This window comes from Pollicipes pollicipes, unplaced genomic scaffold, assembly GCF_011947565.3.
Source record: "Pollicipes pollicipes isolate AB1234 unplaced genomic scaffold, Ppol_2.1 Scaffold_3447;HRSCAF=4054_pilon_pilon_pilon, whole genome shotgun sequence".
In the NCBI taxonomy this organism is placed as follows: domain Eukaryota; kingdom Metazoa; phylum Arthropoda; class Thecostraca; order Pollicipedomorpha; family Pollicipedidae; genus Pollicipes; species Pollicipes pollicipes.
The window spans coordinates 42861302-42876138 of NW_023596297.1; the positions used below are offsets into that span (position 1 = coordinate 42861302).

Here is a 14837-nt window from a genome sequence, read left to right on the forward strand (position 1 = left end):
CATGCCGGGGTTGCTACGGCCGGCCAAACGCTCGTTGGCCACGTCCAAGCGGAATTGATGGGCTGCTACTGTGGACCTGCGTGTGGGGCCGGGCTGCTATTGTGGACCTGCGTGCGGGGCCGGGCTGCGATCTGCGGACCTGCGTGCGGGGCCGGGCTGCGATCTGCGGACCTGCGTGCGGGGCCGGGCTGCGATCTGCGGACCTGCGTGCGGGGCCGGGCTGCGATCTGCGGACCTGCGTGCGGGGCCGGGCTGCGATCTGCGGACCTGCGTGCGGGGCCGGGTCCAGCGCCGGCCGCGCCGTCACGCCGGCCCCCGGCCGCGTCAGGCCGGGCTGCGGGCAGCACGTATTGAGCGATCATCGGCGCAACACACGATCCGCCACTGACCCGACGACGCGGCCCCGCCCCGGCGTCAGTGGCGACCGCGGCGGCGGCGGCGGCGGCGGCGGCGAATGGGCGTGGCACGATCGCCGGACGAAGGCGTGCGAGCCTCCGCCACCAGCAGAGGCATGGGAAACAGTGGATCCGAAGGCCGCGTGGGCCCGCCGGCGTGCAGCAACGGGAACGGTCGTGCCAGGTCAGACGGAGTCACGGGACCGCACCGCAGGGTACACGTTGACGTCACCATCACCGCAGCAGAGCCGGCAATATCGGCACGTGCAAATATTGTAATGTAATGTTCTCGCGACCATCTAAGTGTCTGTACTAGGACACCCTCTCCCTTACATTTCACCATTCTATTGCATGCATTCACGCGAAATAATAGGAACGGAGTCTGGTACTCCTGGAAAGGGATATTGCTTAATTTACTCAAGGCAGCATATTTAGTAGGTACACGGATGCATAATATTTTTGAGCAGATCATGGGTGGCAATCGAATCGAGCCATAATTTTGCGTTCATGCATCCGCCGCTGACTAAAAATGGCCGATGGTCGCTTCAAAGCGAACCTCGCGGTCATTCATCGTTGTTCTTCGAACACTTTCAACCGGGACTGCAATAACCTTCTCTTTTGCAATAACGATGAGAAGTGATAGAGCGGCCATACCTTAACGCGAAGAGGACGAGTTCTTAAGTGGGGTTCTTAGCGTGCACCTTGCGCAAGACGTATGAGCAACAAGCTATTTTTAAGTATATGCTTCCCTCTCAAAAATGCCATTTTCACAACGCACATGCTTCGTTTCGCCGCAGCAGGCTTAGCTGCACCACGGGGGCAGACCAAGGGAACAGAGAAGTTGAAGAAGGTAGCTCGGGCACTAAAACGTTAACTGGAGCAATCTTTTGGCGAGGATATTCCGACTCCTGATACCATCCCTGCGAAGAGGCAAAGGCTAGAAACGGAAAACGATTTGGAAAGGTAAATTGCCCGCGAGCATTAAGTATCGGCCTGACAAAGCGATGACTATGAAGTAAACAAACGTACAGATATAAAGTGGACTACTTTGTGCAAATAATAAGTTTCTCATGGCGTGAAAAAGCTAAGACTGGCTAATCTATGGATCCATAAAACGTGACGTAAAAAACAGAGTTGTAGCGCATGTTTTCTTTGTTTAAAGCCACATTACTATGCTTAAGTATTGTTTCAACGGATGTTTCAGACATTAGCGAATGATGAATGAGCTGAAGGAAGAATGTCGAAGGACTGATAGCCCTCAGCGTCACTTACCGGTCCTTGCGTTGCCCTCATTTACGGTAAAGAACCCGTGTTTTACGGAACGACGCAATACATGGTGTCTCGCAGCCTCAAAATCAAGGAAGAGCATGAATTTTTAACAGAGATATTTGCCTACTCGATTGGGAGAAAAACCCCAGATGAGGAGAGCCTGAAAGTTCTCTCCTTTTACAAATGAGAGGATAGTCAGACCTCATTCAGGGGATTATTCAGATCACATGATGAGATCATTCAGATCTCATCAAATCAGAGGATCTCATTTAACGAGTCGGTTTTTCCAAGTTCGCTAGTCTCCGCCACAAAACAGCGCATGCTGATGGGTAGCAGCGGCACTCAAGCGGTTTGCCTGTGCTGTTATCGCCAGGACGTGAGGCTGATGGCAGGATCTCTTGGTCTGTGATCTCTTGCTCCTGATGTAACATATCAGGACCTTCTAAGTCACGCCGTGTGTGATGTTCATAGGGAACCCTGCACGATGCAGAAGTGTGAGGACTGTCCGGGTCAGGATCATTGCGATCGATTCTGACTGATGCAATCAAGCCACAAGCAGAGGGCATTTTGGATTCGGTAGATGAAATCGGATTTAGCCAGTGGGTGAGCGCCAACTGCTGTACTTTAACTGAACTTGCTCTGCCAATGGATGATTTTTTGGCCAAACTGTCCGACGCCATAGTTGTACTGACCAGACATCACTTTGCGCCCGAGCACCACGGTAAACATTTAGATGACCTGAAGAAATGGATGCCCGAGAACAAAGCTTTGATCCCTTTGGACTTTTCACAAAAGTGCGCTTTCGTCGTCCAAGACGACCTTCAGCAGTTTCATTGGGAAGTCTCAGATTTCACCGCAATGCACACCGCGCCTTTCGAGACGTATTGGCGAGAAGATGTACAGCTTACGAATAAAAGCTATTGCGCGCTGTCAGACGCAATGAAACATAACACTATTGCGGCATATACATTTCCACTGTACCTTTTATAGGTCACATGGGTCTTCTTGCAATTTCCAGAGGGAAAAACTGACAAGTTTTATGAATTCGCATCGATAGAAATCAAAGTCCATCGACGGACATCCATCGACGGACATCCATCGACGGACATCCATCGACGGACATTCAGGAACAGGCAATGGGCTGACCGCGCTAGGCATGAAGCCCCCCCCCCCCCCCCCCAGACGCGACGGCGACGACAGCGGTCGGACGGGCATGAAGCCCCACAGAGGCGACGACAGCGGCCAGATGATCAGAGATAATGATCAGCCATGGTAACATCGGTCACCCAATGCTGTGACGAACGAGACATAGGATTCCTTCCCTGATCAGCAAGGCTGATATCCCTCCTGGATCTCACCAGAAGTAATAAAGAGCTAGAAGTAATATCCGGACGTACTTGTCTGCGTGCAACGTACGGACATGTCCCTTAGTCTCCAAAACATTGAGGGTAACGGTATCACCGCCGGCACTTTCCAGAGCACATCACCAACGAGTGAAAAGTAGGCACGGGGACCACGCGAGGCAACTTACCTGATCCGAGCCCACTTCAAGGCGCGATATCTGCCAGCGTCACCCACAACCAGCGTCACTGTGCCCACCTCCGCGCGCAAATACCAACTGAAGGCCAGCAACGCAGGCGCTGAGTGGCGCCGCGACCCGCGCACGCAGCGCCCCTGGCGGCCTTCGAGCGAACTCCATCAACAACGTGCCGGCCGACCGGCGAGGGCAGGAGCGCCAGAGCCCCACGACGGAATGCGATGGGGGAAAGGGATGGAAAAGGGAGCAGGGTGAACGGGACGGGATAGAAACGGGAGCAACGGTGGACGGGACAGCCGTCCTCATCTTTGGAAACAGAATGTCTGCACCCTACGCTGGCTCATTAGAGGCGGGGATACCGGGGACACCTCCTCCCCACCTTACCAAACTTTTAATACATGTGCGTGTGAACAACCATATATTGCTAAGAACTTCACGTTAATAAACGAGACATATCGAACACATAACATAATGTATATGCCATGCTAGACATTTAGCGCACTCACGAACCACAATTTTCTTAATTAAAAGTTTTGTGTTGTGATCACCCGATTCAGAAACATCAAACAAGCCTAGTGTACCATTAACAGACGTAAAGATCACGTCCCAATCGGACCCAATCCCATGAGAGTATCAATCATCACTTGCCTATAAAGGCTATGGGCGTCGCCTAAAGATCACGTCCCAATCGGACCCAATCCCATGAGAGTATCAACCATCGCTTGCCTATGGAGGCTATGGGTGTTGCCGCGAGAGGACAGTGAGGCAACTTGGCAGTCTCCAAATCTCCTAACTGAGGCCACCGAGACAATTGCAGATCCAGAACGTTTGCAAAGAATGTAGACTTGCATGTGGGCAACTAGGTATACAAATTGAACAGTGCACAGACAAAGGGGACGGACGGAGAAAACGAACGCGCGTAAGTGTACAAAATAAATTGTCATTTAACATCACTATAAGGCTAGTATTGCACACTGCACAGTCCGCAAGGCGTCATCTTATTCTTTGTACTATTTCATGGCCTGAAATTGTAAAAGCCTTACGCTTCGATAAATTCAGGAGCATTTTCCATGAAATTTATGCACGGATGTCGATTTGTGTTCTTTGGGCAGGCAACTGGCCCCAGCTATGTCCAATCCCCCCATGGTCCCTTTGCCTCCCCCCCCCCCTTCTCCTCCTCTCAGACATCTGGGACCTAAGTACAGTCAGATCAGTACAAATGAGGGCTCACGATTATATCGATGTTAAAGAATGCATGGGATAATTGCTTCAAAGCTAAGAGGCAAAAAACAAAACAGTGGGTCCTTTTCAGCTGATTGAGTGCAGCTGACTAAGCTAGTCACACCTCTAGAGCTCCGCGTTCGTACCGTGTCTACTCGACGTGCTCTGTTTTTTGTTTTGTTTCTGCTGCCTGCTGCGTGTTTCACTTACAATATGCATATGTCTTGGTTGACTTTTGTCTAATTACATGTCACTGTCTGAGTGTTATGCCACTATTCTGCGAGGTATCAAGTTCTACATACTGCAACAGCTTGCGTTACTTTGCACAAGCCGTTTACGTTCGAAAGAACACTTGCAATATGCCAATCGCCAGTTCGACGTGAATTTCCATCTGAAAATCACACGATCAACGTCAGACGACTAAACCGATAGCGGTAATCGCTCAACAATGACCACCACCAATACAATGCTAGCTGTGTCGAGCATTCTTTAAGGGAGTGCTCTACATTTGTATATGGCTTGCGTGTGTGTCATTGGGGCTTTTCGACGCACTCAGCTGCCGAGGCTATATGGTGTCGCCTGTTTCTCACCCTAGCAGGAAGGGCGGACACCGCGAGGAATCGAGCCCGGTACCCCTGGCCTCCCAGACGCGCAATGGTTAACGCATGCGCGTTAACCATTACACTATGGGCACCCATTGTATGGGGTTTTGAACTGAAATAGCCATTTTGAGGAACATCCGGTGCAATTCACAGCCCTCACCTTCTTAAGACATTAATCCGTCTGGGTTCTGAGCTACACGTACGCAAAGATGTGCAGACTGTTTCGCGGAGACTATTACAAAGTCACCCAGACATCTATGATGTCATAATAACGTCATTAAAACCCTGCGATTCTAGTGGCCGTGCGGCAAGCTCGGCCAAGAAAAATGTCATTGTCGAGTCGTTCTTATCTGGCGCTCGTGAGCACAATTTCCAGATATAACGGTCGCCAACTGGCTCTCCATCACTGTTGTGCATGTCAAGATGACATAACCAAATAATGGCGTATTGAGGGGCACATTCACTAAACAGAGAAATTGTGCTGTGTAGAGAAACCTCTTCCAGTTAAAGTATACCAAGAGTTATAGGTGAGCTCATTTAATCAGGCCTAATGCTGTATTTACAGGGGAATTACCTTTAAGGGTTGCTTTTCACGTTCCAAGATATTGAAGCCACCATGGGATGTGATAGAACAAGCTAAGTTATGCTCATTGGTATGCCTATAAGTGGAAGAACTGCTCTGGATAACGCAATCCCTCTGCCTAGTAAATAGGCTCCTCAACGCGTCATTGTTCGATTATGTCAATGAACTTTGCAAAATATTGATTTAGAGCCAATTGACGGCCGTTAGATCTGGAAATCGTGCTCACGAACGGACACAACCATTGCGTTTTTCATGGCCTTGATCGCCGCAGGGCTGGTGGAATGACAGGATTTGAATGACGTTATTATGGTGGTTTGGGGGTTTAGGTCTTAAGAAGGGCAGGGCTACACCGGATGATCTTCAAGATGGCTTTTTCAGTTCAAAACCCCATACAACTGTAGAGCACTCCCCTCGATACGAGTACTGCGCTGCAGCCTACAGCCGCCTTGCGGATACTGGCCGAGTGCTGCCGTGGCAGCATATGATTGTCAGCTTTTCTATGGTCGCGTGCACCAAGTTACACTCTTTATTCCCGGAGTCGTATACGTCTAATAACGTATGAAGCCATATAACATCGACCTGACGTCGATTACTGAAACCTGGTTTCGACCATCGATGCCCAATAAAATGATAACAGTACCCCACAGCATCTCGCGCCGAGACAGAGCGAGGAAACGTATTGAAGCAGGGGTGTGGTTTTCTTTTCAGTTGGATGAACTCCAACTCCCAACTTTGAGAGGAAAGCATGTCAAGTCCTAGAAGAAGGCTGATTTTTGTGCGCTCCAGGAGTACGTCAACCATTTCTCTGCTCAACGCACAAGCCTATTTCGCGAAACTACGCCATGTGGTGGAGCCCGTGACGTGCGACGGATTCGCCATTACATTGCTTCAGTGCCCAGCCCCCAGCGCAGCTCCAAGCAAGGAAAATATCTGGATCAATGGGCGGGTAGGTCAAAATCGCTGCAAGGTGATCGGCAGTTCTTGCCAACCATGTGGCGGTGCCACAGTTTTCGAGGATTTAGACCGTATTGGATGCAAATTGAAAACTGAATGCAGTTTTCACACCGCTCATTGTATACAAATTAAATGACGAATGAAAGAAATTGATATCTACTATCTACAGCACTACAATTTCGAGTTTGAGAAACGTTATGTTTCTGGTACATAAGTCTGACAACTGGTAAAAATCTGTTTTTGGAACTGAAAATACATAGACTGTTTTAAAACCCCAAAGCATTACAACACCTACAAAAGCAGGTTTCAAGTTCATATTTCTATTCGTTCTGATCACTTCGGAGGCCCAGCTGTTGAATGTGTGTGCCACTATCGATGGGCAGTCTTTAATTCAAGCCTGACTTCGATAAGGTTTTTCGTGACCGACACTCTCCCAGGCGACGACTGCAGTCTGGGGGTGATTGTTCCTGTCCCAGGATGAACGCTGCGCCAGCCAGCGCCCGCAGACGACTGCAGTCGGGGGGGGGGGGGGGGGGGGGGGGGGGGGGTGATTGTCTTGTCCCAGGATGAACGCTGCGCCAGCCAGCGCCCGCAGACGACTGCAGTCGGGGGGTGATTGTCCTGTCCCAGGATGAACGCTGCGCCAGCCAGCGCCCGCAGCGGTTCGGTCGCGGTTATGGTCTGTCCTCAAATAAATATTTTGGCACGGTGGCCCACTTGGAGGTCACGACCTCGCCCTGAGTGGCCTAGCCGCTGTGGGATCTCCGGGTCCAAGACATCGGTATAGGCCTTTGCATGCCTACGGTGCCATGACAGGTATCCCGGCAGCAAGCGCGTGGTCAAGACCACCCCGCAAGGGTGTCGAAAATGGAACCTCCGCCTTGCACACCGAACTGTGTATGTGGGTGGCGCTGATCATGGGTGATCTTATTTGTAAGTTGCTGCACGGGAACAGCCAGACACTTCGCGCGTTAACTTTGTCAAATGTTAAAACTTTTTTCGTTAATCCAGACAGACATAAAGGTAGAGACGGACGGAAACAGAGACAGAAACAAAGGCAGAAACAGAGACAGAGACAGGAAGAGAAGGAAAAAGATAAGGAGACGGAGAAAGACACGAAGACAGAGACAAACGCCGCATTTACGCAAATGCCCCGATTCAATATTTTTGTCGCGAGATTAATCGCCTTTTCAGTACTTAAGAAAACAATGCATTAGTTTCATATCGAGCCCCATACATTCTCGTGCCCATAAATAACTCCCAGAAAGGTATCAGGCATCCAACAGAAAATTCAAAGCCGAGAAAATCGTAAAAACTGCTCCGTTCGTGACTCTTATCAGCCTGCTCCGCGTTGCCAGAGGAAAACATAGGTATAAGACCATTTGTGTCACAATGGATGGCTCTGCGTGGGGCAATTCTGCACGGGACCTCCATGACAAAATATGGCCAGAAATGACGTCAAAATAGGTTCCGCAATCTCCCCATCTGGGTCGTTTCTTCACCTATAGCCTCCGTCTCATTTGTAGGTCACACCAGCGATCTCTCCAAAGATGGTGCGCAGCGGCTTCCGGTCGATACCGTACTCAGGATAATGCAAGTGGTGGCCGTGCATTATTCCGTATTTTAATTTGTTTAAAGTAAGGTGCAGTTGTCAACAAACAGCATCATCAAATTTACATTCCTAATACACACTTTCACAGATCGAAATTGATCACAGTCAACATGGCTCCAGACAGTGCATTATCCAAAAAATAGTCTACTCATGCTTGTAGTTCAAAAGCAAGATGTTCGTTTACATTGGGTGAAGAAGGTCCCAACCAAAATGAAGAGACACATTCGTAAGATGGAGAAATGCACATACACATACCAATAATAGGGCAAATTCTGGTATCAAAAACCAATGTTTTAGTCAACCCAGGTACTGGGCAATCTTTAGCTTAAAGAGATTATGATACTGCTGAGAAAACTTGCACTGTGCAACATCCAAAGAATGGGATGTTGATGAGGCACTAGCTAGGCACTTTCAGGCATATTAGACAGCTCAGACTGCTTAATTCTTTAGAGAGAGGTCACGGGCGAAGCAAAGGAAATGGGTCAGGATAAAATTTGCATGTACATTGACAACGAATTATTGGACTTCTCCATATAAGCAGCAATGATGATCTTTTCACGGCCACACCAACATAAGGAACATTTTAAGCAAGGAGTCAAGAACAATATCATGAATTTGTGACAAAGCACGGTCGTACCGTGTTTAGTCCAGCTTTTCGACGCTCCACGGTCGTACCGTGTTTAGTCCAGCTTTTGGTGCCAACTCACCAGTATTTTAAAATGCTACTTCAAAGATGCTTCCTCAAAATTTCAAACAAAGCGCGAACCAGTGGCTGCAGGCCTTTAGTTTGGAAACATCTGCTCTAAGTTCATCTAGGGCTGTCGACCTCACCAGTAAGGTGGTTACTAGCATCAAAATCAAGCATAATGCCTGGAGTCCACGGAGGCCTGAAACTGGGGTCGGCCTACACTCTGAAGAGCCGATCCGCGGTGTTCATTTTTACAGTAATACCAAATGTCATGTTGAATCAAATTGGTAAAGGTTGCACCATCTGACATTCCTCACTCGGTTGGCAGTTTTATTTGTCTACCAACGTTTTTTTTCTTATGTCAGGATGATTTGGCAAGTCATGGCTTTAACACTGATCCGGTGGGAGGTGGGTTACATATGGTGGCGCCACGCTCTAGGATAGGCTACAGGCTCTTGGCAACCACAACTTACCAGGCTGTTCTCACCTTCCTGTTTAAGTTTCAATCAGAATATCTGGTAGTATAATGGGGGCACTACCTAGTTCTCGGTTCTGCATTTAAAACATGACCAGAGTTGCAGCAGCTGGTTGAAAGTCTCCGCCAGCCCGTTTCATAAGCAGAATCTGGTGTCAAAAGGCATTCGTGACAAACACTGGTGGAAAACGAAATGCTGCAGTCTGTTCTTGCGCCTAGTGAAACTGAACTACAAGAAATATTATCATTAAAACAAAGAACTGCTTATTACAGCCATGGCAGCTGTTATGTGGCAATAAAACATGACACATGGTTCCATGGCATGTAATTCATCAATAACATTAGAAATGCAGCTGTTGGTACCTTGAGTATCATGCAAGTTTAAATGATGTAAGCACTCACTGCTGTGACATAATGGACCCATGACCCAATGGAACAACAAATGGGAACTATCCATAGTTACAAAACAGACCGTCATGTGCACCTAAGGTATCATACCTGTTTATCAATGGCCATAGGTTACACACTCAGGTTTAAGACCCAAACGACAATTATAGCAAATCATGGTTTCACATGCTGTTGTTCGCAGGTGTCGGTTTGTATCCTTTTGGGTGGACCACTACCCCCCCCCCCTCAATCTGACCCCCCCCCCCCAATGGTGAGTTCCCCCTCCCCCTTCAACCTTCCGGAGCCCAAGTTCATGCAGGACATTACATATTGAAGCTGGACATAATATAAAATTTAATGAAGGCTTTCAGTAATTTTCAGGTAAAAGAACCAAAGCTTATGAAAACAACGATATCAAGTCCAGTTTAGTGCAGCTGACTGAGGAAGTCAAACTTTGAAAGCTCTGCGGTCGCTCCGCCTTTACTTTAGCTTTTTCTTGTTTTTTTTTCTGTGTGCTGCTGACTATGGTCTTGTTTTGTGCTATTGTGGGAGTGTTTTGGTATTATTCAGCGATGTTTAACTTACACAGACCGCAGTAAGTTGCGTTGTTTTGCTACGACGCATTATCGGAAGATGAAAACAAAACGTGACGAAGTTTTAAGCCGTCTACATTCGGCCTCTGAAATGTTTATAAATGTTCGATGAAACTTTACGTGAAACTTCACATGCGCGGGTGTCCATTTGCATTCTTTTTAGTGGGGCGCTATTCCCCTCCCCAATGTTCAATCTGCCCCCCCCCCCAAACCTCCTGGAACTCAAGTACATGTAGGACATTACAAATAGAAGCTTTACTTTATACACCTTTAAAGAAGGCCTCCACTGATTACTCCCAAGTAAAAAGGGCTAAAGAAAATTAAAAATGCGATAGCATGTCTAGTTTTGCGCACTTGACTGAGTTATTCCCAATTTTAACGCTCCACGGTCGTACCGTGTTTAGTCCGGCTTTTTTCCTCCGTTTTTCCTGCGTGCTGCATGATTTTAATTATATATATATATATATATATATATATATATATATATATATATATATATGCATATATGCATCGACGCATTGCAAGTGCAGCTGACGGCGCTCGTAAGCCGTGTTTACTGTAGTATTTTCTGTTTTGACTACATTCTGCATGCTTGAATTGCAAAAGTCATATGCCCTATTCATCTTGGTTCCATTTTAAGGTTACTGATGGAGTGATTCGGCGCTGTTTAGCGATGCTTCAACCTCTTAAGACTGCGACGAGCTGCAGCCACTGCGAAGTTCCGCCACGACCCATTATCGGAGAATGAACACGCGCTCGACTATAGGGCCAAGCTGACCTCCCAAAGCTTTTTACGAGATAATTACCGAACGACCCCGCGTAGCCGTCCAAACTTTGCATCGCTGTAGGCAATGGAATAGCGGGTTGTTTGGTATAAACATGTCATATGTGACTGTCAGCGAATGCAATTTCTAGGCGTTCGTTAAATCTGGTGCGACAACGGAGTGTAAGGCGAATCCAAACATATCCAGGTTAGTTTCGGAGACAATCAGTCAATTTCATTTAGCTGAACTACATATTCTATTGGCATTGGATCGGCTATGAAGGTCAGACCGAGGTCAAAACCAACCTGTTTTTTGCTCGAGAGCTTGCCGTATGAGGTAGCTTCTGACACTTATTTAAATGCATTAACAACTGCGAACGCAATACACATCTTCCATGGACTTACACATGGGCATGGACTTCCATACATTTCCATGCCTGAATGACTTAGAAATAGTCCTCCTCAAAATAATCCGCACGTATTCGCGGGCATCGGGTCTCACGATGCGCAGGCCTGTGAACTGTACCGAATGACCCTCAGGATGGCTATTTGAGATTAAAAAACCCATCCAAATGTGGAATTCTCCCTTCCAAGGTGACAGTACGTGTCTGACCTAAAATGACACAGGTGAACATTTCACTTGTTTTCAAAAATATGTCGCAAGCGTAATGCTTAATGCTTACACAAATGCAAGAATCAAAACAATCTCGTATGATTTTGGTCGCCATGACTATCCAAATGTCGAACAAGGTCACTGAGCTGAAGTGAACATCAGTTAGCCTTTTGCCTAGAACAGGCATCTGTATTCACAGCGGTTGCGTAAGGGGACCTGAGGCACATTAGGCGCCAATTTTGAGTTTGACCTTGTTTGACCTTATCTGACCCAAAATTCTGAACGTGGGAGCCTCACATTCTGAAACAAATGAGTACACATGCGGGACAACCCTGTAAATTTCGTGTCTCTAGTTTTCTTAGTCTTCTATTTCAGCGGGGTCAAATTGACCAGCTCCGCACCCGAGCGAAAGGATATTCAACGGACACCCAGGCGCGTGTTAAACCAAAACCGGTCGAAAATTAGCACCTAAAAACATTATACATTTACTCCCTGCCACGTTCAGAGGAACCCTTGAAATGTACCGACCCCTATTCGGATGTACACTCAAGGAAACAGTTACGAAAACCTGGTGATCGAAACCTCCTGACTAAACCTTTAGCGACAATCGCCCGACAATGATAAGCAAAACAACGCTAGGCATTTTGAACATGTCTGACGTGGGCGCTGTATTGCAGCCTGAAGTCCGCCCTGAGACTACCTGCTGAGATTTTCCGTGGCAGCCTTGAATAGTCGCGCACATCGACTTACACAATTGGTGTTTGAGCCACACGCGTCAAACAGCGTTTAGAGCCACACAACATCGACCATACGTCAGTTACTAAAACCCCGTTTCGTTCATCGAGGCCCCAAAAAATAGTTATTATCCCCAGCGACCTCTCAAGCCAAGCCATAGCAAGCAAACGTGTCTGAAAAGCCACCTGCACAGCTAGGTGAGACTCCGGCTCCCAAACTTTGAGAGAAAGCTAAAACAAACCCGGGTACGAATCTGTCTTTAATGTGTTTTACGAGTAGATTTAGTTTGTTTTCTCCGACCATCGCCCCAAATACATTTCCCTCAACTACACCACAGTGGCAGACGCTCAATGGCCGTGACACGCGACAGATTCGCCACCAATTACTTCACCATTCAGTCCACATCCAAAGTGGAAAGTGACTGAGTCAAAGGACACGGGGTTCAAAATCAGTGTAACTCGATCGACAACCTAAACCAACTCCAGAAGGCGGCAGTGGAATTTTCAAGGACGTCGACCGTGTTAAAGACAAACTGAAAACTGAATCGGTTTCTCGCACTGTGCATTGCACACAAATATGATGCCGGATGAAAGACATTGAGATCTACAGAGCTGCAATCCTGAATTAACTGAATTAAGAGCTGTTATGTTTTTGGCATATAAATATGAAACCTGTATTTCTAGAGCGAAAAACGTGCATAAGATATGTACGTATTGTTAAAAATTTCAAAACACCAGAACGTTTATCATAGATACCAGGGAGACGAAAAAACGTCGAGCACACTAACAGCAAGTTTATCCTTGCTCGGAACGGGATATTCAGTGGAGTAAATCAAAATGAGCTGACACATGAAATAAGGCCAACCATGTTGCCTGAGAAGGTCGATCCTTTTCCAAAATCGACTGGTGAAGCAAATTATATAAAACGTTTTGAGCCTGTGCTCACAATCTTAGGAGCAAGGACAAGGATGAGCCAGGGCTACAGTTTTTGTAAACCGAGCAGCGTTGGCCGCCGCAGATAACACCAGACAGTGGGCACCGGGCGCGCGAGAAAGACCGTTGTGAAATAATACTTCCGAGTCTTTCAAAATCAATACGAATCGTTCAAAATTTTTATTGAGATATGCAATTCAGCGGCATAATGTTGAGTTTGGTTAACCTTTGAACAGTTTGAAGGTTACAGCAACACCGAAATGAAAATGTCGCCTCAACTTTTCCAGCTCCTCCACCACGCTGCAGCGTGATTTCGCATTACTGTCCATGGGCCTAGGAACAGGGGGGTAGGGGGGCCATGCCCCCCCCCACTTTTCAAGGTGGGGGCCAGCAGTGTAACTCCCCCCCCACACAACACACTTTTGCACTACATTAAACATACATGCCGATTTCCCTACTTCACCAGCCATCTTCCTCAAGACGCATGATCTTTTTCGGTCGCCCATTGGCCACCACTTAAACTTACAGCCACAGGGCCGACGCCGCGCGGCCTATGGAGACTGCAACGCCGGGTATCGAGGCTGTTGTTGCTATGATTTGCGAGCGCGCATGTTCAAACTAGCTTAAATAGTTTTTATCAGTGATCGATTCGAACTGAATCTTGAACATTTTCAGACGAACATGGGTTAGCTATGCTCATACGAATTTGGGACCCTCATTTCATCTACAATCTACGTTCAGGGACTCCTCAATATCTCTGTAGAACAAAAAAAAAAAAAACATGAAACCGGAGTCTATGCGACAATTATACGACCACCTGCGGCGATCAGGGATGTTCTTGCGTCAGTGGGTTTTTTTTGTAATGATCCAGGTCAACTGCGCGGGTCAGAAGGCCTACCGTGTCAGGGAGGGGAACAATTTGTTATGATGTACCCTTCCAGTGGCCTCCGGATCGATCATAAGATCTTGCCCGTGTCACCGCAATGACAGCCAGAAGGCACTTTGCGATAGGACGGAATGGCCCTTCAGCCCTTGACCTGAAACGTTCATGTACCCCGGGTTTTCTACCTAAGGGCCCTTGCCTGCAAGGAAATAAGGGGTCTTTATTTTGCTGAGTACTGGTAGCCTCATTCCTGTTTAATAGAGTGCATTGAGAAGAGTTAAAAACAAAACGATCAAAGCCATCCCATGTTTGCCTGAGAACGCTCATTTTTTTCAGAATGGATTAGTCGAATAAATTACATCGACATGTTTGGACATGTCCGCACGCACCCTCGAGTGCAAGGACAGTGATGACCTGGGTTGCGGCTTCCGTGAAACCGAACGGCATCAGCCACTGCAAGTGTCACCAGACGGCGGGCGCCGTGGTAATATGTCTTCTGGACAGATTAATAGCTACAGAAACACGAAAAATAAAGATTTTGCCTTTACTCTTCCAATGCCCCCACCATATCCCAGCATCGCTTTGTGGTGCTCTA

At 47.6% G+C, this 14837-nt stretch overlaps 1 protein-coding gene across 4 annotated transcripts in view; it reads right to left on the reverse strand.

Moving 5' to 3' along the window:
* The window catches only part of LOC119092078 (protein O-mannosyl-transferase Tmtc3), a 75768-nt gene that overhangs the window by 57130 nt on the left and 3801 nt on the right, over positions 1 to 14837 (reverse strand). The window contains exon 1 of one of the 4 annotated variants that reach the window (XM_037215049.1): positions 3196 to 3273. The exons of 2 other annotated variants lie outside the window; for them this stretch is intronic. The gene's annotated coding sequence lies outside the window, so the exon portion shown is untranslated. Of the gene's footprint in view, positions 1 to 3195; positions 3274 to 14837 lie in introns of those variants that run through there. One more of the 4 variants, XM_037215050.1, reaches the window with a different exon arrangement.